This window comes from Puma concolor, chromosome F2 (genome assembly GCF_028749965.1).
Source record: "Puma concolor isolate L17-30 chromosome F2, mPumCon1.1.hap2, whole genome shotgun sequence".
Classification (NCBI taxonomy): domain Eukaryota; kingdom Metazoa; phylum Chordata; class Mammalia; order Carnivora; family Felidae; genus Puma; species Puma concolor.
The window spans coordinates 70,781,047-70,806,414 of record NC_141684.1 but is presented as its reverse complement, the minus strand read 5'-3'; the positions used below and the strand labels follow the sequence as shown (position 1 = coordinate 70,806,414).

General features: G+C 38.7%; 2 long non-coding RNA genes across 2 annotated transcripts in view; both read right to left on the bottom strand.

Annotated features, from left to right (window-relative positions):
• Nucleotides 1-19: 19 nt before the first annotated feature.
• On the bottom strand, nucleotides 20-18,925 carry LOC147572095 (uncharacterized). The gene is made up of 4 exons (XR_015246791.1): nucleotides 18,800-18,925; nucleotides 2,774-2,920; nucleotides 2,393-2,491; nucleotides 20-516 (listed from the first exon to the last, which is right to left on the bottom strand). It is a non-coding gene; the product is annotated as an uncharacterized LOC147572095 (long non-coding RNA).
• Nucleotides 18,926-22,288: 3,363 nt separating this feature from the next.
• LOC147572094 (uncharacterized) overlaps nucleotides 22,289-25,368 on the bottom strand; it is a 39,051-nt gene continuing 35,971 nt past the window's right edge. The window contains exon 3 of the long non-coding RNA XR_015246911.1: nucleotides 22,289-25,348. This is a non-coding gene — a long non-coding RNA (uncharacterized LOC147572094). The remainder of the gene's footprint in view (nucleotides 25,349-25,368) is intronic.

Sequence of the window (25,368 nt, the reverse complement as noted above, 5' to 3'; positions counted from 1 at the left end):
TTTAGCACACTTTAAGAAATTTACTCCACTTATTTTCTTTAATGTATTCACAAATGGAATAAATGATAAAAATCCATGTCTTTTTAAATAGAAAAGAGTTTTTTCCAGAAGTATAAAATAAAAATGATAAGTGATAGGAGGCATTTCATTTTGTGCAACTTGCTGCTTATTTTCTTGCTCAGCAGTATATTAAATAATGATATAATTAAATAATGATATAACTTATAATCAATTACATTATGTATTTAATGAAATGAAAAATAACTACATCAGTTAGCATTTCATTCCTCTGTAAGTATCCGAAAGCCTGTCCAACAGCGGCTTAAGTAAGAATGTTTATTATGTCCTTGACAAGAGGTCTGACAGCCAATTTGAAAGCTCAACAAGGTCATCAATGACCCAGATCTTTCTTTCCTTTTTTTTTTTTTTTTTGTCATCCTTGGTGTGTTGGCTTCTTATTTTCATGCTGGTTGCTTCATTGTTGCAAGATGTCTGCTGCATCTACAAGCATCACATCTATTTTCATGGTAGAAAGAAGGGAAGAAGCAGCTTAAGAAATGTCTTTTTGAAGGAAACAGATTATCCTAATTAACTAGTGGAGATTTTCTTATGTCTCCTTGGAGAAAACTGATAAACCAGTTTATCTAATCAACCACAGCTGTAAGAGAATCTAGGAACGTGAGTACAGAGGAGGGGCTGTCATTTAAAAAAAGTAAAACTTAAAAAAAAAAGTGTGTATATTACTGAACAACCCAAAAAACCATAGGAGCTGGGGAAGGTGGGAAGACAGGGGATGAGTCCTTTGGATTGAGTGATATAGGACACAATTTGCGGGAAGAGGAGGATTTAGTGAAAACAAGAGAGCAGGAGTGAAAATAAGGAAAGCAGTGGCTCTGGGATTTAAATAGCAGCATCCATTATAAAGTCATGGACAAACTATGTCCAACTCAGCCACTATCCCACTCTTCCAACAGGAATTATATTGGAATTTCAGGCAGCAACATTTTCATGGAATTACTGATATCTCATCTACTATTACTGGTTCTAATCTCAGGTAGACCTCTAATTTTCTTAGTTGGAGTGATTTGGCACTTACTTGCAATTCTTCTGAGATGTAGACTCTAATATGTTCCTAGTTCTAAAAGCTCAATGAAGAAGCTGGGGTTCAGCATACAGTCTTTCTTCAAATTGTACGGAGACCTCGGTAAAACCTTTTCCAGTAACTGGCTTCTTGCTTTGTTTTGTCCCTGTCTGGTACCCTAGTCTATTCAGGGGTGGATTGTTTACCTCTTAAACTTAGGAAGCTCCTTGACTGGACTCCAAAATCCTATTGTCAGTCAACCCTCTCCAAAAGCTAGAAATCAGTATTTTTTTTTCCTGCATTAGAGTTCCTTGAGTTCCTTGTCTGATCCGTTTCACTCTGCAGTAAGTCCCTTGAAAGTGTAGGGACAACATCGCTTCCTTCGCATCCCTAACCGAACCTCGCACTGAGTGTACATATACAGATGATACAATAAATACTGCTGAATGAATGGATATAATGAATTGAGTAAGAACTTTCATCTGTCAGAAAACCTCTGAGAGAAGTCTAAATCTGAGGAAAAAGGGCAGTGAGTCTTTAGGATCTGAACACTCAAAGAGCCACCTAATTCATTCCTCAGATTCATCTGGGACCATAGCCACTTCCAAGTTCTTACAATGATGGACACAATCATACATTATATGAACCAATATTTATTACTCATATGGCGTGCCAGAGATCTATCAGTAATCAGCTATTAGCTTATGTGGATTGTAAGCCAATATTCCCTGTTGCCTTGAGGTCATTGTGCCCTATCACTAAACGTCTACCCATCTTTTCTTTTCTTTTTTAATGTTATGTTTTCAAGTACTTAATTTTATTTTATTTTTAAATATTTATTTATTTTTGAGAGAGAGGAAGAGAGAGCACGAGCGACGGAGGTGCCGAGAGAGAGGGAGACAGAGGATCCGAAGTGTGCTCTATGATGACAGCAGAGAGCCCAACGCGGAGCTTGAACTCACAAACTGCGAGATCATGACCTGAGCCACCCAGGCACCCCTTTATCCTTATTTTCAGTCATCAAAGCTTCTGTCTTTATTTCAGTTACTGCTTCTACTGATATAAATACACACATTCCATTCATAATCCTCAGTTCCTCCCAAGTCAGTTCCTTAAGGGGCTGCACCAGCTATTACCTCAGAATTACCTCAGAATATAGTAGCTTGAAACAAAAAGCATTCCATTATATCTTGTGGCTTTATAGATTAGAATTTGGGCATGCTTAACTGGGTGGTCCTTCCCTGTATAACTTTGTCATCTCTCAGTGGAATTCAGCTGGACTGTTCTAGAAAGGCCACTGACTTTACTCACATGCCTGCGAATTGGAGGGGGATGTCTGGAAAGCTGACCTCAGCGGGGCTCTTCGTCTTCTCCATGTAGTCTTAGATCTTCTCCATGTGGTGTCTTCAACTGGGAAATCAGATTTATAAAGACAGCTCAGAGATTTAAGCTATGAAGACAGAAACTTATAGTCCCTTTACAGTTTAGGCCTGCAGTTAGCATACTATCATTCCATCCCATCATGCCATAATGCTCTAAGGAATCTAGTTCAGTGTAGATTCAGTGCGAAGGGAGATGAATCAAACCTCTCAAAAGGGAAATTTCAAATAATTCAAGGCATGGTTCCCCTGCTACCATCTTTCCTATAGCCACAAATTCTTTACGTTTCTTCTGCAAGCAGAATTCATTTACCTCTTGCTAGATGCCCACAGTTTCATCCCATCATGGCATCATCTCAAAGTCCACAATCTAGTTATCTACGATTAGGACCAGGTTTAGATGAAGTTCCTCAAGAACGGCTCCTTGAGTATGGTTCCTCTTGCTCTGAAGACCTGTGAACTAAAGAGATAAGTAATCTGCCCTCCATCTGCTCAGTATACAATATGAGACCATTAGGGCAACCACCACAGACACTCACCTTCAAAATGGGGGAAAATAAGAGACACGTAACTGATTCATAGTGACTCTGAATCTGGCCAGGTACATGTCATCAGTCTCTGACCCCTGGGAAATATTCTCAGTGTTGTTTGGATCCACCCTTCAGGAATGTGAGTCATGCTTCCTTTCCCATAAGATATGCACCGGGTGCAGAGCTGTGTAGTCTTCTCGGGCTGCTTTCTTTCCATAGACAGCTAAGAGAACAGATATCATTTCTTTCTTTGATTTTGTACTTTCTATGTCTGTTTTAATTTAGTACAAATCTCTTAACATTCTGTAGGTGTCTAATATGTCAGATTGTATTTCACTTTATTAGACAAAAGCGATACTTACATGACTTCCCAAGATAGCAACTGGCCTATCTTGGGCAACTGGTGAGGGTCTTGGAAAAAATGACAGCATTTAAAATTCTTAAAAATGCTATTGTCCAACAGAAAGAATCTGTGAGGCATGCCTTTATATCTTTGCAAAGCATGAAACAAGGGGTCTGAGCCTCATCCTGACCTCAGCCTTTCCCAGAGACCCAGTCTTACTGACTTGGATTTGAATTTTGCCTGAGGATCATTTCCTACTTTGAGAATCTTCCGCTGGCTAGAAAAAACTTTCCTGGGAACTCTATATCTTCTCTAAATCATTCTCAAAAAGCAAATAATGGCCACTTCTTTTTTTATGTTTTATAATAGACTATTTTATCATAGCTAGAATCATCAACCTTTGAGCATTCTGTCTGAAAATCCACTTAGCTAAATCAGTGAGTTCTACAGATAACATTTCTTATCTTCTGTATTTCTGCAGGCCATAGGTGTTGCCGAACTTTCTGGTACTACATAACTAGAGTTCCCTTTTCTTCAGTTCCAGTATGTTCTCCTCATTGTCTTTCAAGTATTCATGAACAACCTCCCCAAAGCTCTTCCAGCTTTCACTGCCAGTCTCCTTGAGGCCATTCTAGCTTCTTTCTGTTGGGTCCCAAAGCCACTGGTTTTAGATATCAGTATGGCAGCACCTCACTCCTGGGAAACAAAAATTATCCCAATTACCTATTTCTCTGGACCAAAGTACCCTAAAAACTTAGTGGCCTGAAACCACAACCATTTACTGATACCCCAATATTCTGAGTCATTGATTTGGACAAGGTTCAGCTATGTGATTCTTTTGCTCTATGGGCCATCAGTTGCCATCAATCAGTATTATTTTTAGCTGGTGGGGGTGCTTATCTGAAGGGTCCACGTCATCCTTACTCACATGCACTGGCACCTCAGTGGGGATGTTGGGAACATTGAGCTCACTTGAACCCCTCTTCCTCTTCATGTAGCCTCAAAGCCTCTCCACGTGTTTTGTTTTGTTTTGAGTTTCCTTACTATGGTGGCTTAAGGAATGTAAGGTAAAAGGCCTAAATGGCCAGTTTTCTTAAAGGACTGACCCCAAACTGGCATCGCATTGTTCCCACTGCACTCTGTTGGTCAGTCACAGATCAGCCCAGAATAAAAAAAAAAACAAAACAGGAAACAGAGCCCACCCCTTGATAGAAGGAGTATTAAGGGATTTAAAGCCTCGATCTTATTCTCCTCTTGATGTTTATTTGAATAATCTAAAGTCACACTATGAGTCAGACATGAATTTCCAAAAGGCTTATACCCCAAGGTCCGGGCATTCTCAACTTGAGTTGAGCACATCCGGTATACAAGCATTTTTATATATAGTAACAGTTTCGTACTGTCTCATGCTCCTCTGTCGTCCTCCATCATCAGTCTCATACATAGCCTTCAGTTATGTCTCCTGAACAGACATTCTCTTCAGTGTATCCTCATTGCTTTCAGTGCCTGAACTCCAGCCCCATCCCATCCCATGCACCCTTCCCTTTGCTCCCTCAAATTCCCTCTGAATTTTCACTCTGCAGGCCTTTCCTGTTTAAACACATATGCACATTTGAAACGTTTTTTTGTTGTGATTATCTTGTCCGTATGTAACTTCTAGTGCATTGTAAGATCTACAAAGACAAGGGCCTCATCTTTTTCATCACTACTAAAGTCAGCAGCTAGAACAGTGCCTGGAACACATTTAGTGCTCAAAAATTACTTGTTTAATAAATAAATGGAAATACGAATACTGTCAAAGTTCAGTGAAATTATCAGTAATGTTAAACCCATCCACATGATCAAAAGTAAAGAGTTGAAATGAAATTACAAAGGTACTCTGTCACACCAAGTACCAAAGCCTATGTAAATGCACATACATTGTTTGCACTGTTTCTACCTAAATGTCCTTCCACCTCTTCCAATTCCAGTATTTAAGATGAAGAAGTGCAATACAAAAAACCTACTGCCAATTCATTCATTTGTTTATGGTTAAGGTTAAAGCAGCATTATGTTTATTCTTTAGGCTAAATGACTTGTTTGGAGGCTCAGCAAGTAAGTAAATCAACATTGTTCAACAACAAAAATGCATTCTCATTTCCCCGAGCCCCAGATTTTGGAGGACAGCCATGCTAAATGGAAAACTGCCTGAACAGTCTATGAGAATGGAAGAATAAAGAGGTTATATGCCATTTAAAAATAGCATGGTAAACCTCATTTACATCGTCAGGTTCATGTATAATGTGAATGCAGGGACATTTTAGAAGGTTCCTAACTCCTCTCTTGTTTACTGACTATAGACAGTAAATGAAGGTGAGCATTTTGGAAAACTTTCTCCATTCTCACTGCATGAATTTCATTTTATTTTATTTTATTTTATTTTATTTTATTTTATTTTATTTTATTTTTTTAATATATGAAATTTATTGTCAAGTTGGTTTCCATACAACACCCAGTGCTCATCCCAAAAGGTGCCCTCCTCAATACCCATCACCCACCCTCTCCTCCCTCCCACCCCCCATCAACCCTCAGTTTGTTCTCAGTTTTTAACAGTCTCTTATGCTTTGGCTCTCTCCCACTCTAACCTCTTTTTTTTTTTTTTTTTCCTTCCCCTCCCCCATGGGTTCCTGTTAAGTTTCTCAGGATCCACATAAGAGTGAAACCATATGGTATCTGTCTTTCTCTGTATGGCTTATTTCACTTAGCATCACACTCTCCAGTTCCATCCACGTTGCTACAAAAGGCCATATTTCATTTTTTCTCATTGCCACATAGTATTCCATTGTGTATATAAACCACAATTTCTTTATCCATTCATCAGTTGATGGACATTTAGGCTCTTTCCATAATTTGGCTATTGTTGAGAGTGCTGCTATGAACATTGGGGTACAAGTGCCCCTATGCATCAGTACTCCTGTATCCCTTGGATAAATTCCTAGCAGTGCTATTGCTGGGTCATAGGGTAGGTCTATTTTTAATTTTCTGAGGAACCTCCACACTGCTTTCCAGAGCAGCTGCACCAATTTGCATTCCCACCAACAGTGCAAGAGGGTTCCCGTTTCTCCACATCCTCTCCAACATCTATAGTCTCCTGATTTGTTTATTTTGGCCACTCTGACTGGCGTGAGGTGATACCTGAGTGTGGTTTTGATTTGTATTTCCCTGATAAGGAGCGACGCTGCACATCTTTTCATGTGCCTGTTGGCCATCCGGATGTCTTCTTTAGAGAAGTGTCTATTCATGTTTTCTGCCCATTTCTTCACTGGGTTATTTGCTTTTCGGGTGTGGAGTTTGGTGAGCTCTTTATAGATTTTGGAGACTAGCCCTTTGTCCGATATGTCATTTGCAAATATCTTTTCCCATTCTGTTGGTTGCCTTTTAGTTTTGTTGGTTGTTTCCTTTGCTGTGCAGAAGCTTTTTATCTTCATAAGGTCCCAGTAATTCACTTTTGCTTTTAATTCCCTTGCCTTTGGGGATGTGTCGAGTAAGAGATTGCTACGGCTGAGGTCAGAGAGGTCTTTTCCTGCTTTCTCCTCTAAGGTTTTGATGGTTTCCTGTCTCACATTCAGGTCCTTTATCCATTTGGAGTTTATTTTTGTGAATGGTGTGAGAAAGTGGTCTAGTTTCAACCTTCTGCATGTTGCTGTCCAGTTCTCCCAGCACCATTTGTTAAAGAGACTGTCTTTTTTCCATTGGATGTTCTTTCCTGCTTTGTCAAAGATGAGTTGCCCATACGTTTGTGGGTCTAGTTCTGGGGTTTCTATTCTATTCCATTGGTCTATGTGTCTGTTTTTGTGCCCATACCATGCTGTCTTGATGATTACAGCTTTGTAGTAGAGGCTAAAGTCTGGGATTGTGATGCCTCCTGCTTTGGTCTTCTTCTTCAAAATTACTTTGGCTATTCGGGGCCTTTTGTGGTTCCATATGAATTTTAGGATTGCTTGTTCTAGTTTCGAGAAGAATGCTGGTGCAATTTTGATTAGGATTGCATTGAATGTGTAGATAGCTTTGGGTAGTATTGACATTTTGACAATATTTATTCTTCCAATCCATGAGCAGGGAATGTCTTTCCATTTCTTTAAATCTTCTTCAATTACCTTCATAAGTCACTGCATGAATTTTAAATGCTACATTAAAAACTGGTAGCTTTCCCCCCTAAGATTATAGTATCTCTGCCACATTTGCAATCAGTGAAACTTGGTAAGTATCTTCTAAGGCAGCAGGATTGGTTTAGTATACCATAAATGCTTATCATCGCCTCTAGAATATTTTATGTTTGATTTCTTCACATACTGATAAGATATAATTTTTCTCAACACAGATCATTGATTTTAAAGGAAATGAATCATAGAATGCCAGCCCTGTTAAAGGACCTTGAGAAGTCATCTAGCCCACATCCTTGCCTTCATATGGGTTCACCCTAGCCCACTCTGGATAATGTTCATTGATTCCATTTTTAAACACCTTTGTAGGAAGAGGGTCCTTCAATTTTCTTCTGTAGCACATTTTAGTGTTTAATAACCCATAAGGCTCTCAGGAAATTCCTCCTTATATCCATCCTAAATTACCAACGGCACATGGATTTAGAGTTCAGTCTTAAGTAACTGGAATGAATTACCTGTGCTATGGAAACAGACAACCACTCTGAATTTGAGAAAGTGTTGTCTGTGTGAAATAAACTGAAAATATTACTTCTCAGGGATGGAGTAAGTGATTTTCAATCAAGTGCCTCCAACTCCACAAAGTGCTTGTGCTGCAGCAACCTAGGTGATTGTTGTCAGATGGTCCTGGAAAAGCCCTTCAGGGCACCAGTGAGAAGCCTAAGCACCAGGGCCAAAACTGAAAGCAAAATATAAGCCATGACAAATTGTGGTAAAGCTGTATGGGCGATGAGTTATGCACACAGGCAGGCATTCCATGCTGATCTCAGCAAACACACTATGTCTGAGCGGACAAGGACAGGCTGAGCCAAGGTTCTGTGTCTGTTGGTATCTTGTGAGCAAAAGGGGACTTCACCAACCAAGACTCTCTTTTCAGGATTTTTATTTTCTCATAATACTGCATTATTGCGATTATACAACTTAAGTATTCTCAGGTGAAGATCTTCCTTTTTGTTTATCCTCTAAGTTCTTTTTTTCTTAATGCTTGACCTTGGCATTTTTGACAAGTTCTGATGGTGAAAAGTGAAGGTTTTATGTGAACAGGCAGTATACTCTGTGGACTGAAGAAGATGCTGGTTAAAAAATAAGCTATTGGAGTTGGCTATTCAAGGAGCAGAGTCCTTATTAGTTATGTAGCTTTGAGTAAATTGTTTAACTTTTTGAAAGTTACGTTTCTTCAACAGTAAAATAGAGATAACCATATATACATCACAAGTTTGCATGAGGATTAAACAACATGATTCATGAGAAAAGCTGAGTCCTTTTAGCTGTTATCCCTGCCATTTAATGCATGGAACAATGAACATGCAACACTAACGTAATTTCATTTATTTTTAATCCATTAAAAGTTAAATATTTGCCTATTATCTATGTAAGTATAAAACCCTGGTTCAGACCTTTTGGTGGAATCAAGAATGAATTAGAGGAAGTTCCCAATCTCAATGATTTTAAGAAGAGATGTGAGGCCTACCTAGCACAATGTAGACACTCAATGCATATCTGTCAATTAATACTTATCTTAAAATTTTTTTTGAAAAGTCTCATAATGCAATATAGAGGGAGACTGGTACTGAGAAAAGTAGAGATGAAACGTCATGTAGTTTGGAGGGGGGAAGAGAAGAGTAGAAAATTTGCAGATATGTAGATCAGAAAAAGTATGATGACGAGGAATATTGAAAATGTATGTGGTTTTTGGACTAACAGGTGTCATTCATCCCATTTGTCTACTGACCGTCACATATTATTAGCACTTTTCCGTATCTTATTTTGCTGCTTTAGCTGTCCACCTAAGAGGAGATGGACACCAAGCCTTTCTATGTTTAAACTCCTCTCCAGATGAGTAGCAGACCCTCAATCTCCAGGGAGGACTGTTCCACCCCTCAGTTCAAGAATGCTACTTCATCCATGCTCAGGACTGTGTTCCCTCCTGTCTGGTTCTCCCCGTGGCTCCCCCTCTTCTGTTTGCAGCCTCTTCCCTCTGTTGGCTTATTTTGTGTGGCTCAGATCTCCAGAACTGCCTGAATAAAATTCTTTAATTTTTCATCTTCATTACATTCTTTCACACCTCAACCATGCTGCTTAAAAAAGTAGCCTGTGAGATTTCTGTTTCCAGCCCAGTGTGCATGGAGTGCAGAAGTTACTGCTCCATTCTAAAAACAAGGAAAAGGTGAAGATCCTTCTTAGACCTTCATGAACCCAGAAGAGAAATGAAGTCACAGGGCAAATACTAGGTGAAATGGACCAGTTTTTTGAAAGGCGCAGTCTGCCAAAACGCACACAAGAAGGAACAGTCTGAAAGGCCTATATCCAGTAGAGAAATTAAATCCGTAATTGGTAACCTTGCAAAACAGAAAGCGCCAGGTCCAGATGGATTCACTGATGAATTATACCAAACATTTAAGAAAAAATTATCCAGTTCCTTTCCCAAAAGGGAGAAAATGGAAGGAATAAAGAAGTCACTATTCTCAAGCAGTTTTGGGATCCAGCTGGGAGATGAAAACCTCCATCAGTTTACAGGTCTGAGAATAATCCTCTGTGGCTCCTGGCTCTGTCCACTTGGCCCCTGGCTCCACCCTCTAGGACTGAGGTTCTGTCCTCTGGGCCTCCACAGGAACCCTCTGAGTCCTTCTTCCTTTTTAATGAAGAGGAGCATATTTGTAGCTGAGTAGTTACACCAGCCTGGCTCCTATCTATAGAATCCAACAGCTTTCTTTGATTTCACCCTCTCTTCCCTGTCAATCCAAGCTGGAGATGTTTCTGCTGATACAACATTTGCAAAAACCTTGTGGATTTCCGACATATATCACAGGTATTCACTCCACTAGACAAAAGTTCATTCAAAGGTCTTTACCGGATAATTTCATGTCTATTCCTGGCTTCTGCTGATATGGCTGAGAGGATCCATGATTCATATGCCTTATCTTTTAAAATAATTTTTTGTGTGACTGAATACTTTGACCTTTTGATTCTTCCCAGGAACTGGCAAAAGGTAGTCTAGGCACATCCCCGGCTTTCTCTCCAGAGCATTCTTTTCTTTTGTAATTTTTTAAAGTTAATTTATTTATTGTGAATGAAAGAGTATGGGAGGGGCAGAGAGAGGGAGAGAGAGAGAATCCCAGGCAGGCTCCACACCATCAGTGCAGAGCCCGATGTGGGGCTGGAACTCACTAACATGAGATCAGGACCCGAATCGAACCAAGAGTTAGACGCTTAACCGACTGAGCCACCCAGGTGCCCCTAGACCATTCTTTTCTGACAGCGAGTCTCCTAATTTTAGCATCATTTGCAATCCAGTTAGGCTGAGAATTTTGCAAATTATCAAATCCAGATTCTTTTTTGCTTGTTAGTTCTACCCTCAATTTATCTCTTTCTCCCAAATTTGAACTATAGTCAACATGAAGAAATCAGGCCATATCTTCAAAACTTTGCTCAGATAATATCCATCATGTTCTGTTTTGTGCATAACTACGTGACACAATTCAGCTAAGATTCCTGCTGCTATGTAGCAAGGATCTCCTTTCCTCCAGTTGCCAGTAACATGTTCCTCATGTCCTCTGAATTCTCACCAGCAGCACCTTTAATTTTCACATTCCTACCAAAATTCTGTTTTATGATGGTTTAGGTATTTGTTATGGCAGCATCCCACTTCTGGTACCAAAATATATATCAGTTTCTTATTGCTGCTGTAACGAATTACTACACACTTAATGGCTTAAAACAACACCTATTTATCCTCTTATGTTTGTGGAGGTCAGAGGAATAACCTTAGGTTTACTGGGCTAAAAGCAAGGACTCCTCAGATCTAGTTCCCCCTGGAGGCTTTAGGGGAGAATCAGTTCCTGGCTTCTTCTTCCAGTTTCTAGAGGCTATGGCATTCCTTGGCTCTCAGCTGACTTACTCTACTTTCTGCTTCCATCATCACATTGCCTTATGATTGCTAAATCAGTCAAATGTTAGCACATATACTTTTATTTTAATCTCTCTTTGCTAGGGAACCTGATCAAAAGGAACCATTGTTACTTAAGATGCCACTGGAGAAATCAAAAAAAGAAGAAACAAGAATTGAATTACTCTTTCCTGCATGCCTCATGGTTATTCTTTTCTCAAAGTTCAGATAGTTAAACAAGTTCCTAATACAAGGTCAAGTTAGCAAGCGTAATAAATTTTACTACTGAGTTTGTATATTATCCTAAAATGCAGTTAGTTATCTAAGGTTTTGGCTTAAATTGTAGATATGGGAAAAACCTCTGTAGGGGATGTTCTGCAAACTTAATCTTTTTTAACATAAAAATATAATTTTTAATATAAAGAATCTTTACTCCGTGAACTTAGATGGTTCTTGCTTGCCATTTAAATACTGTGACCTGAACAATATTGATTTGAAGTGGCATACTTAGGAATAAGCATTAGAAAATAGGAGAGAAAATTAAAGACTGTCAGCAAGCTGTGACACAGGCTAATAAACATACCTAAACTTCTGGCTGGTGGAGAAACCAGTGGAAAGGATGACACATTGATTTGGTGGAGTGTACTTCAGAGTTCTGATAAGGATTAAAATGGGTCACAGTGTTAGGGACACCTGGGTAGCTCAATCGGTTAAGTGTCCAACTTTGGCTCAGGTCATGATCTCACGGTTTGTGGGTTCAAGCCCATGTCGGGCTCTGTGCTGACAGCTCAGAGCCTGGAGCCTGCTTTGGATTCTGTGCCTCCTTCTCTCTCTGAACCCTCCCCCCCACTCTCACTCTCTCTCTCTCTCTCAAAAATAAACATTAAAAAAAATTAAAAAAAATAGAGTGTTGGATGTGTAAAGGAATAAGAACAGAAATGCCCAATGAGGATAAGCCACAATGTGACATAATGGTAACAAAATGGAGACCGTGTGTGTGTGTGTGTGTGTGTGTGTGTGTGTGTGTGTGTGTGATGAACTATTTCAGTATTATCAAGATGCAGTAGAATAATTTAGGCATGGGAAGTTTAGCGGTGGAAGAGCAAAAACTAATAACATGTTTTTGTACTGTCAGGGAGGAAGACTTCCTGTCCCCTCTAACGATCCTTTTAGCTGGACTAAGAGTCAAATTGACATTAGATTAACAGGAGGAAATCAAATTTAATAGAGTGTGTATGGGGAATCCAAGCAGACATGGAAATTGCCAAGACAGGCAAAATGAGGTCTATACGTCATCCTGAAATCAGGAAAAGGGACTTCAGGGGAAAGGAATGTACTTCACAGAGCAATAGGAAAAAGAGAAGATGTTTGGTAATTAGATGTTTGCCCTGCCATATAGATAGGTCACTCAGACAAAATGTCTCTCTGCTAATTATTCTGGGAAAGTCCTCAATTTGCATCCTTCTGTGTAGTTAAGGGAGTGGCAAGAGTTTCTCTTGAATAGGTAGGGTCTCAATTGCCTTCAGCTCAGAATAATCTTCATGTCAGAGTGGCCCATCGTGGGGCTGCCTGCCCTTGGCTTTTACAGTACTAAGAGATATGCATTACAGGTGAAATTTAGGAAAAGGAAGAGGAGGAGAAGGGGGGTAGGACGATGCGGAGGAGGAGAAAAGGAAGGAGAAGGATGGCAGCAGCAATGGCAGTGACAATGAGAAAGGTCTGATAAGGAGTTGAGTTGCTTTGATTGCATGGCTCCGGAGAAACTGAGTCGAGAGCAGCCTCTACAGGCTGGCCAGCAGTTAACAAGTCTGCAGTAACTGTGGCAAGGGCTCCTCCTGGAGTCAGGTGTCCTTCCAGCCATGGTCAGCACTTAAAACTTTCTCTCTGCTCGGCACAGTAGTAGGTGGTTTGCATTCACTAAATCACTTCAGTGTTATATCAAGATTATGAGATAGAAACAATTATTATCCTCATTTAAGCAATGAGGAAATTGAAGAACAAAGAGATTAAGTAACTTGCTTAAGCTAGTAAATGCCAGTGCTGGGATTTAAACCGAGGCAATCATATTCCCATGCTCTTAGCAACTCTGTTGTACTGCCTGTCACACTAAATCAGAGGTGGCAGCATTTTTTAATGAAAGTCTTAATTAGTATCCACTCAACACTGTGACCTCTGGCCAATTGGGCAGGGTAGGGACAGATCAATACATCTCATTTTGAAGCATGACCATCAGGGCTGATCAAATTCAGTGAAAAAAACCAACAGGAATCTAAAAGAGTCACTTTCAATCTGATAAAGAAACAAATGGTAATGTATTGTATTAGTGTAGCAATATATACCATCTCATAAATATTTACAAACATCCTGGCATCAGAAAGGAACTATTATACTCATTTTATAGATGAAAAATACAAATAACGCTCAGCGAGGTTGGAATTTGCTCAGGGATATTATTTCTAAAAAGTAAAGGAGAGGTTCTTAACAATAGGTCTTTCGTCAAATCGTGTTTTCTTTCAATGGTGCCATGCTGAAAATTCACATCTGTTGAAAAAAAATATCAATGAGCATATATGGAATTTCCTAACATCCGAGGTAAATATAATGAATATAATTATGAAAGCCACTGATGAGAGATCATGGAAGACAATCTTTTCCCGGGGTCACCCCTTCCCTGCTTGCTCTCTTGGGGACTGGCTGTCCTTGTTGGACAGTAGAAACAGGATTGCGGATGATTTCACTGGCTTTTTGGTTACCCAAACCTCTGATCTATAAAAGTTAAAAGTAAAAGGAAGTAGGACTCCTTAGTTCTCTCAACCTCTTCACATTCTGTCAGAATTCTCTGGCTCTGTCAAAATTCAGTAATATCCTGTGATTTCAGGAGTGATATTCAAAATTTTGAACAGTTGGTATGGTTCAGACACCCACCAGCCACATAGAGGTTGGCCATGCAGCCAAAGTTATTCTTTCCGTAGTTGGGTCATGGTAGGTGCAGGAGAAGCACTAGGGATTCAGGAGATGCATGGGTTGGAAGGGAGAGTCCTTGAGTGGCTTGGGACAATGGCCACTTAATCAATGGAAAAAAAGTATTTTAATATTTTACCACCAGTATGGGTCTACCAGTGTGAACTAGCTAAATATTAACACTTGTTGGGTTCCTTGAGAGCAGAATCTATGTTCTACTTTTCATTAAACATCACAGGTCCAAAAGCCTCGATCTACAATTCTGAAATCCACAAAAGCTGAAAAATTTAAAATTGTCTTTATTACTCATTTGGCTGCAAAACCTTGTCTATCTTGAGAAGAGGCCATTTATAAAGTTCATTATTCCTAAGTGAATAGTCATGATTTTCACTGCTGACACACTAATGCGTTTGATTATAGGATATTGCTCAGGGTTCCTCTGGGAGTCTTTTTTAATGGAAGATGCATGCACTGTTTTGCTTTCCTAAAATATGCATAGTTCTGCATTCAGAAGCACACCTGGTCCTAAGAGTTTGAATAAAGGACTATATACAGATACCATTTAGCATAGTACATGCTCTGGGACAAAGTGGCTTTGAACACCAAATTGTATATTGTTGAATATGTATGGCTTTCCAAGTTTTGCTTTGATGAGAAAAAAAATGGTAAAGAGAGTAGAAAAAACAGTTTCTGCTCAGATTCAGTTTTGTACACCTCGTGTGTCTTAAGTCAGAACCAATAATATCAATAGGATTTATATCATCTCGTATTCTCCATAAATCATTCGGGACCAATCATTCACATATGGACCATTTCCACATGTAGATCCTAAACAACAGAACCATGTGACTAATTCTGCACTTATATAATTTCTTGTGGTCATATGTAGAACCAACATGTAGAAAATATTCACAAACTTTTACATTAGTCATGGTGTGTTAAAAGGAAGATCAATGTCAGTTCAGGAAACAGTGCACTCCCTTTGTCAAGAAATGTTTCCAGTGTCCAAAAATACTCTGACAATACATTGTGAATAGTCAAATTGCCTTTTATATGCTTAAAGTGATTAAAAATATATAAGATGTTAGCCTTTAAAACTACCAGAAATTGTCTCATTGGAATAATATGAAAGAAATATCATTAAAGATTAAAAAGAGACAGATAAGAAATTCCAGTGTTTTAAAACTGATTCACATGAATATTTCTGCATGATGAATTATCTTGAACCCACTGGAAACTTACCAGGTTTTATCAATGAAGCACTCTCATCAAATCACCTCACATAACTTGGCCAGGAAATAACACAAAGTTCAGAAAAATAGGATGACGGGGAAAATAAAGTCTAAAGAGATTTGAAAGGGGGCTGAGGATATTCTCCACGGTTGGGAGGGATGTATGGGAATGAGGTTGAGAGGGTCAACAACCTAAAAGGTTTAGAAATTCTGGCAGTGAGAGAGTAGAGTGCTAACCTGAAGTGAAGAATGAATTAGGAAGCAAGCAAATCGCCTGGAAGACCTTTGCAAGAAAGCAGCTTAGCTGTGGTAAGAAACTGAACCAGAGGAGTGATAGTGAGGATGGGGAAGTTGAAGAAATACAGAATATATCACATTTCTTGTGCTGCCCTTTCTGTTTAGATCTTAGAATCACACTAATGGGATAGTGACTCTGGGCTGATGGGCTGGAGGCTGATAGACTTTGCCTCTTTTAGCATATTTCTACATATTTATAGAGAGGAAAAACAGAAGACTGGTAAGTATATGCAAGGCAGCGGTTAGAAACATTTTGTGAATGTTTCCTGAGGAACTGAAGACACACAGCCGCCCTTACACAGTTGTCATAACCTGAGTGTCTCACCATTGTTCTCCGTCACAGTTGCTGGGAAAACGAGCAAAAGAATGATGTGCAGGCCTGCCCTTGGTGAGGCCCGACTCCAGCAGCACTGGTGTTCCTTTTTTAATCAGAGCATCATTACTCTTCTTGATAAACTCAGAGAGTAATGGAAACTACATTGAGGAAGGGAGACTACGATTTTATGAGGTCCCTTTTTGCTGTGCTGAAAACAAGTAAAAGATAACATTTCATAGAAATCACCTGCACTATACCATAATCCATCAGGCTATTAAACATTTCTTTGAGGATAAAATTCTAAGGTTATTAATCTATATAAAACCAAGTTCTTTAGCCTTGAGGAAAGCTGAGAAAATTTCCCAAGGGAACTTCTACTCTTCTCTAAGCCTGAGGAAAAGAACCCATTCAGATTTTAATTAATAAACTTTTAAATAAGAGAATGAATATTGTTTTTTAAATGAAATGCCCCTTCAGTTAGGTTTCTTTATGTATTCTTTCTCTGCTGGGAAGCACTTGTTAGAGCTCTTGTGATTTTAATAATTTAATAAAATATCAAGAACTTAATAAATACCTGTCTACCCGTCCACTTAAAATGTCCCTCACCATTTGCTAAAACATATTGATATTGGGAGGGGTTACTCCATTGCATTTTATAGTGATTCTTATAAATACCTTAATGTAGCTACGTTGTTTGCTATCATTGGTGATGTGAAAATAAAAATGATTTCTTGATGTATATTTCATGAAAATGAGGTTGCACATTTGAGTTTTGTGTGAGTTTATTGTTTGCAGTAGTGTTGTTCTGTGACTTTGAGCACTTCACAGCCAGGCCTCAGTGTTTGTATCAGTAAAATTAAGAACGAGTGAGAGTGATTTTGCTCTTAGGGTATGCAGTGTATATTCTGGGCACATTAATGTTTTCCATCATAACTGAAATGGCAGGAATAGCACCTATTGTGAGGAATACTTGTAAATCCATTTATGGCATATTAGAGATAATAAATATGTTTTAATGAGTATTCTTTTATTAATTTTTCTGGGGCTTAGCCCCAGTAAACTGACTAAGTACCATTACTTCAATCCTCCTAGACAGAGACAATGAAAAAAACCTAAAGACAAAGATCTCTTTTACAGTTGAAAAATCCAGCATCACAGATATGGATGCTTCCTAATAAACTACCAAGGGATTCTGGAAATGCAGGTAGGGTTTTTGGATAGGTTTCTTTTACAGCGTCTATTAGTGATTCTTCTGAGCCTTCTGATTCAATGATAAAAATGTAAACTCAAGATTTTACTGTCAACATTGAATCATGAAGTTCTGGCCACTGGCAAACACCGTTGGAGAAGCGTATCCAAGGAGGAGATGATTCTGCAATGTACTTTGTAAGATGATCTTTACATGTACTTTTGTTACAGTGCCCTTACTCATTTGGAAGTGATGGAATTTAAATCAGTTATTGAACTGCCTCTTTAATATCTATTCTTAATCTCTTGAGATGAAAGAAATTTATCAGTTAGGTATGTGTGAACAGATCTGCATTATACTTGTTTCAATTTCAAGTTAGAGAAACCACTGATTTGCTGAAACGTCTCTGATATGCCCTCTTAACTCAAAGCTTCATCCCCACAGGGATTTCTCTGAAAAATAGAGAGTAGTAACTTCAGTCTGCCTATCCCTCCTTATTCCTTCAGTTTTTGTTGAGCTGTATACATACTGTCTTGTCATATCAGCTCTTACCCCTTATCTAGAAGACATTTATTTACCCTTATGTATTTGAGAATTCCACTTCATGATTCTGGAAGCAAATCGGATTTTTCAAAACCTAAGTATCTTTGTTGGGTCTTACAGGTTTTTGGCCTTTTTCAAGCCAAAAGCGAGACTGCCTTTAGTCTGGGTTCGTACCACTCCTATTCAACATTTATTTAATGAGCATCTTCTGTGAATCCAATATTGCGTTAGATTCTGTATGAGACCGAAGAGAAGAAAAAGCGCTGACCTCTGCACAACTCTGCGTCTGGGGTGTATTCCGTCTGCAGCTTCCTTTCTCTTACTTGAGTTCTGTCTGCATCTCCTCCCAGGCCCCAGTTCTCAAGCCAGACTTCACGTCTGCAGCAAGAGTATCAGTAACTACACAAGGAACCTGAGCTTACTATTAAACTGTGTTCCTCAGGTGTCACATTCAGTAGTGTGGTCAGCATGGCTGGGTTCCCCCACACTGCACCAAACATAGCTCACTACCAGCCAGAGCAAGAACTGGCACAGGAATGACACCATGCACGTCTGTGGCCTTTGAATCCAAATACCACCCCCTCCCAGGCTAAGTAATTTCACTGCGGTGATTAGCCTTAGCCTGGGAAACTGCTAAGTAAGTAAATTGTCTGGCATAATGATTCCCCTCACCTTTACCCCCGTGTGTGGTACAGCTTCTCCTAGATAAGCTCCATTCTCAGTGTTTCCTTCGGTTTGGACAGTTTTTCCATTTTCCCAATTCAACGCAAAGTAACTTTTGCCTGAGTCCAACCATCAATCTGTCTGACCTGTTGAGTTGAGTCACAGAAATTAGTATGTTACCTTGTTCCTGGGATTGGAGCCTCTCTTCCCAGTGGTCTGTGGAATCAGACTCCATAAATTCTTCACATTGAGCCATTTGCTGGTTCTCAATGGGGATTAACAACTTGAGATTTTCCTTTACTGTAGGGAGAAAAAAAAAATTCAAAGCTGAAATCAAATCCACCACCCAGAGCAAATTCCTGAAATGGTGGTATGAGGGGGTGAGTTCCTTACCTCTAAATCATCATCTTCCTTTGCAAATCAGTCTGTACTCCCAACAAATGTCACCCTTTAATAACGTCATTATTCTTCCAGTCACCCAGACTTGGACTGCAAAGTCATCTTTGGCTCCTCTTATTCTTTCTTGTCCTGTACCCACTTACTTTCCAAGGTCTAATTTTCTATGCTTGTCATTTCCACTGCGTAATGATTGTGTAGCTTCCTTCGACTTACGTGTCATACATCATTCTTTTAATTGTTCGTCCAAACTCCATGTTTTCCACTCCAATCCATCTTGCATACAGGTGATCTTTATTAAGTATTACTTTCATAATATGAATTTGCTGTTCAGAAGTTTCCAATGGTTTCATTTTTCCCCACATAATTAAGAGTAACCTAGTTTTAGATCTTGTGACCTTGCTGATTATGGCCTCACTCTGTGCATTTTACCTTATTTCTCAGTTATTCAAATTTTAGCTTCTTAATCCAGTGAAGCTGGCCTCCTTGCTGTCCCCAGAACATTTATTCTCGTGAGTCTTCATTCACTATATTATTAGTTAGGATCTGTGCATGGAACGGATGGCAAATTTAAATTGGATGATTTGAAAGGTTTTAATAGAAGAATGTTTACAGAAGTATGGACAGAGGTAAGGAAACCTCTTACCTCTGTGAGGTAATCCCCTAGGGCTAGTATCAGTGGGAATTGTTACCTTGGCTAGATCAAAAAGGATCAGAGGAAGAAGTGAATGCCGGAAAGTGAAAGGGGAGATTCATGTTGCTAGGATGACCAGAAGAATTTTTGTGATTTGTGGAAGATCACAGCCAGCCCGAGGCAGTCCCACAGGGAAGGAGCCAGGAGAATCAATACCCTAACATTGCCTTCCTCCCTCCTCTGATCTCATGATGGGGGGTCCCATCTGGCTGTGCCCACCAAAAGACTGTTGGAAAGGGAGTATGTTGATGTTGCCTAAAAAGGTCAGCCTGCTGGCACACAGAGGGGTGTGAAGGAGTAAGAACAATTTCATAGCAAAAAACGGGATATCTGATGTATTTATTTTGTTTTCCTTGAATTTGTTTTTACCTTTATACCATCCTGATACCTATCCACTTTATTTTTATTTTTATATTTGCATACAGTAAATATAATCTCTTACTGATGCATGGTTTTATGACTCTTGACAAGTGCATCGAGTTGTGCAAGTACTATGACAATCAGGATACAGAACATTCCATCATCCCCCCTTGAGCTCCTCACATAGTCACCTCTTCTCCCAGTCCCCTAACCTGGTGACCAATGACGTCGTCTCCTTCCTTGTAAGTGTATCTATTCCAGATCATCATACAAACAGAATTATCAGCACATAGCTTTTTAAGTCTGGCTTCTTTTACCTATTAAAGCATATCTGAGATTCATCCTTCTGGTATGTATCAATTGTTCATTTGTTTTGAATCCCTAAGAAGTATTTCATTAATTTCATTATATTATTTCATTATATTTGCTGCATTTAAAAAAAAATCCATCCACCAACTGAAGGACATGGGTGTGAGGGTCATGGCACCATGACCTAAGCCAAAATCAAGAGTCGGACACTCAACTGACCCAGCCATCCATGCACCACTCTGATTCTTGATGACTAATGATATGGAGACTCTTTTAGTGTGCTTATTTGATATTCACATATATTTTTTGTGGACCTGTCCAAAATTTTTGTTCATTTTTTCTTACTAGACTGCTTGTTTTATTATTATTTTCATAGTTATGTGCATATTTGAATGCATCGTATATATTGCTTACAAATGTTTCTCCTGGTCTAAAGCTTATTATCTTTTCATTCACAATAATGGCTTTTAAGAAGCAGAAAAACAAGTTTATAATATTAAAATATATAAAGGGAATTAACCATAAAATAGAGGACTTTTTAAAATCAAAAGAAACATGCTTTATAATACTGTTTGTATATGTTTGAAAAACTAGATGAAACACATGGTCTTTTAGAAAAAGTGCAGCCCACCAAATTTGACCTCAGAACAATTACCAAAGAAGAAATAGGAGACATGGCTAACAAACAACAACCAAAAAGCACTAGACCCAGATGGTTTTGAGGGGAATTCTGACAAACTTTTAAAGATTAGATAATCTTAGTGTTAACCTGTTTGAAAGCATGGAAAAAGAAAAAAAATTGGCAATTTTATTTTATTATTTCCTTCAAAATAATGCAGGGAAAGCAGGTGGAGGGCTGGTAGAAGTGTATAAATGGAACGGTACTTACCTTGAGTGAAGAACTATTAAAGCTAAGGTGATGGGTACATGAGGGGCAATGGTGCTCCTCTCTGTAGATTTGAATTGTCTGGCATGTTGCAGAATTATGGTGTTTAGTAAATTCATAATTTTGCAATGAATATATGAAACATTTCTGAATGTTAATAAAAAAATAACAGCAATAGATACTAGTAACAAATGACATAGCAAAAAATCAGAATCCCACCAATAAGAAGAGACTTGAGCAAAATATTGGCAAGCTAAGACAAGTAAGTAATTGGAACAAAACTTAATAAAGAAGGATATGCAAATTTTAACATATAAAAATAGGCAAGGGGTGCCTGGGTGGCTCAGTTGGTTGAGTGTCTGGCTCTTGACTTCAGCTCAGGTCACGGTCTCACGGTTCATGGGATTGAGCCCCGCATCATGCTCTGTGCTGACGGTGCAGAGACTGCTTGAGATTCTCTCTCTCCCTCTCTCTCTCCCCTTCCCTGCTGCACACACACGCATGTACATTCTCTCTCAAAAACAAGTAAACTTAAAAAAAATAATAAACCAAATCTGAATATGTTTCATTAAAAACAATGCAAGCGATATTCACTGATCATGATACATGAAACTAGAAATTAATTTTTAAAGAGGGTAGAAAGTTCTTTATAACCAGAGTTTTATTTTATTATTTTTTTAATGTTTATTTATTTTTGAGAGAGAAAGAGAGTGGGCTAGGTGCAGAGAGAGGGGAGGCGGAGGATCTGAAGCAGGCTCTGTGCTGACAGCAGAGAGACTAATTCAGGGCTGGAACTTACCAACCATCAGATCATGACCTGAGCCGAAGTCAGATGTTTAATGGACTGAGCCATCCAGGCGCCCCTAGATGCATAATTTTCAAACTTCCTTATAAACCTCTCTTGAATCAAAGGGAAATACAAATTAAAATTGAAGGGTTTCTTTTAGAAATTATTAAAACTATACAAAAGAGAGTTTGTAGAATCAATTAAAACAATGTTTAAAGACAAATTCATGGCTTTTAATACAAATATAAGTGGAGAGATCCACTTCATAGAGAAGAAAAAGAAAAAAATAAATACAAAGAAAGAATAAAGTAAGAAGGATACAAGCAGAAATTAACAAATCAGAAAACAAGAAAAATGTAACATACCTAAGTACACAAGCTGGTGTCTTGAACTAATAGACAACCTAAAAGACAAATAAGTATCTAACACAATCAAGAAAGGAAAGAAACATAAATACACAAAATAAAAAATGGCCGGGAAAATATAATAAATTCGTAAGAGAAGACTTTACACAATTCTTTGTAAATCAGTTTGAAAACTTAGATGAACAAAGCTGAATTTCTGGGAAAACAAAATTGCCAAATTGCCAAAACCAACCCCAGGAAGACGGGAAAGTTTGAATTTCAGTGTCCTTAGAAGAAGTAGAGAACTATATCCAAGTGTTATACCCCAGAAAGGACCTCACCCATGCTGTCACAGAGACTTCCATCAGACCTTCAAAGAACAAATACTGCTATTGCTGCTTACACTGTTCCAGGGTTTATGAAATAAGGAAAGCGTTCAAATTAATTTTATGAAGGGGGTCCCCGAATCTGACGATGGTTGCAACAACAGTTGCACGACCAAATCACCGATTAATCACACAGATATTGATGTAGGTTCTAAAAAATCATTAGTGAATAGAATCCAACAGTACCATAAAAAAGATGCATCATGGCTAAGTGGGACTTATTCCACGAAAATGAAGACAAATCAGCACCAGCGTCTTAATTAAGATGGAAACATCATTCACATTCTCACTAACATCATGAACAAGGCAAGAGACACTGAACTATCCATTACTACTAATTATTATTTTGGGAGAATTAGCCAGTCCTTCAGACAAGATCAATAATTTGAGGCATAACAGTTACAAGAAAGGAAAAAAATATTTTCATCTATAGATTTTATAATAGTATACCTTGAAAACCAAAGACAGACAGTGAAAAAATGAATACAAACAGCAAAAGAATCAGTCATTTAGCAGGTTATGAAGTTAAAACACAAAAGTCAATTGCCCTTTTATAGACCAAAAACAACAATGCATAAAGTATGTTAGAAGAGAAAATCACCACTTACTGTATTCAAAATTATAGAAGGTCTGCCCATTTGATTGAACTCATTTTTTCCTGCTTTTCAGTGGTATCTTAGATTTTTCCTCATTTAGACTTTTCATGTGTATTGTTAAAATATTTTTGGATATTTAGTGCTGCTGTTTCTGTAATAACTCAATCAAAAGATGTAGTTCTAAAGTTAATGTGTAAATGTGGTCACACATTCCAAACAGTTTAACTTTATTTTCTTGGCCCGGAGCTATATAAGCTAATTCTAGAATTAATAAAATTTTTAAAATAAATAAATAAGAGCCTTCCAGAAAACCCTGGAAAATTAGAATAATTGAGTTGAAAGGGCTAACCATTTAAAAGCATAAAACCTTTAGAGTTAAGAGTATAGCTCATAGGGGTGCCTGGGTGGCTCAGTCAGTTGAGCATTGGACTTTGGCTCAAGTCCTGATCTTATGGTTTATATAAGTTCGAGCCCAGCATCTGCTCTCAGCCCAGAGCCCACTTTAGATGCTCTGTCTTCCACTCTCTGCCCCTCCCCCACTCATGTTTTTTTTCTCTCTCTCTCAGAAACAAATATTTAAGAAAAAGAAAAAGAGTATAGCTCATAAATAGACTGATACACCAAGAAAACAAAATGGAATCTAAAACCAACTAAAATCTATGTGGAACATGTGCAATCTCAAGTACTGAGAAGAAGATGGAATTTTTAGTCATTAGTTCGGAACACCTAAGTGGCCACTTAGAACAAGGTAATTTAGAAATTATACCTCACACGACCCACTTCAAGAAACTAAAAATGTTTGGAAATCTAAATGTACAAATTAAATCATACAAGTACTAGGGGGAAATGAGTGAATTATTTTATAACATGGGAGTGGAGACTATCTTTCCAACTAAGATTCAAAATCTAATAAAGAGGAAATAATTGAACAATTTCATTTTAAACCTTCATGCCACAATAACACACTGCAACTGTTATAAGAAGACAAATGAGAAAAACTGGCAACTAATAACCACAGATGGAGATGCAAATTCTGTAATGCATTAACAGGTCTAAAGAATCAAGAAAAGAGATGACTTCCAAAATGGCAGTGTGAGTAGCTCCACAGACGTGTCCCCAGCAATACAACTGTAACTCATGAATATTAGTTACACACACACACACACACACACACACACACACAGTCTCTGGAAATTGTGTTAAGGCTTTATAGAAAACGAAGAAACATCTTTTTAAAACAAAAATCTACTAAATCTTGGTTAGAACAGAGTCTGTGTCACTTGACCTGACCTGCTTCTTTCCTCCCCATCCAGCTCTGCAAGAGGGACATTCCACTCCTCAGGTGAATGTGGTTAAGAATGTAGTTAACAACTCCTCACAGTTCCTAGTCAAGGGCGATGACATCTTTTGGGAGGAACAGGATGCCAGGATTTCATATTGTATTCCCAGATCCATGTTTCAGAGACTAAATTCCAAGCAAGCCTAGGAGGTTGGGGCTTTCTTTGACCTGTCCCCCACTTATAGGGCAAAGTTTCTGCTCTAGGCCTGGCAGGTCCTAATCACCTTTCCCCTAGATCATTCATACCGGGAGGTTCAAAGCTGAGAGAGGCAAGCTAAGGTAACCTAAGTTTACTGCCTCCACCCAGCATCCTGCTCATAAATCAGGAGTGTCCCATCTCAAGAGCAGTGGCTCAGAGATTTTGCTAAGAGAGAAAGGCAGGTCAGAGCTCTGAAGCTTTACCCAAAGAAACAGACGTTGTTTGGAGTTGAGCAAGTGGTATTTAAACCTAAAGTTGCTTTAAAAAACAATGGAGATATATTTTTTAAGTTTATTTTCAGAGAGGTAGAGAGCATGCACAAGCTGGGGAGGGGCAGAGAGAGAGGGAGAGAGAGAATCCTAAGCAGGCTCCGTGCTGACAGTTAAGAGCCCGATGTAGGGCTCAAATTCATGAACCATGAGACCTGAGTCACCTCAAACTCACAAACCATGA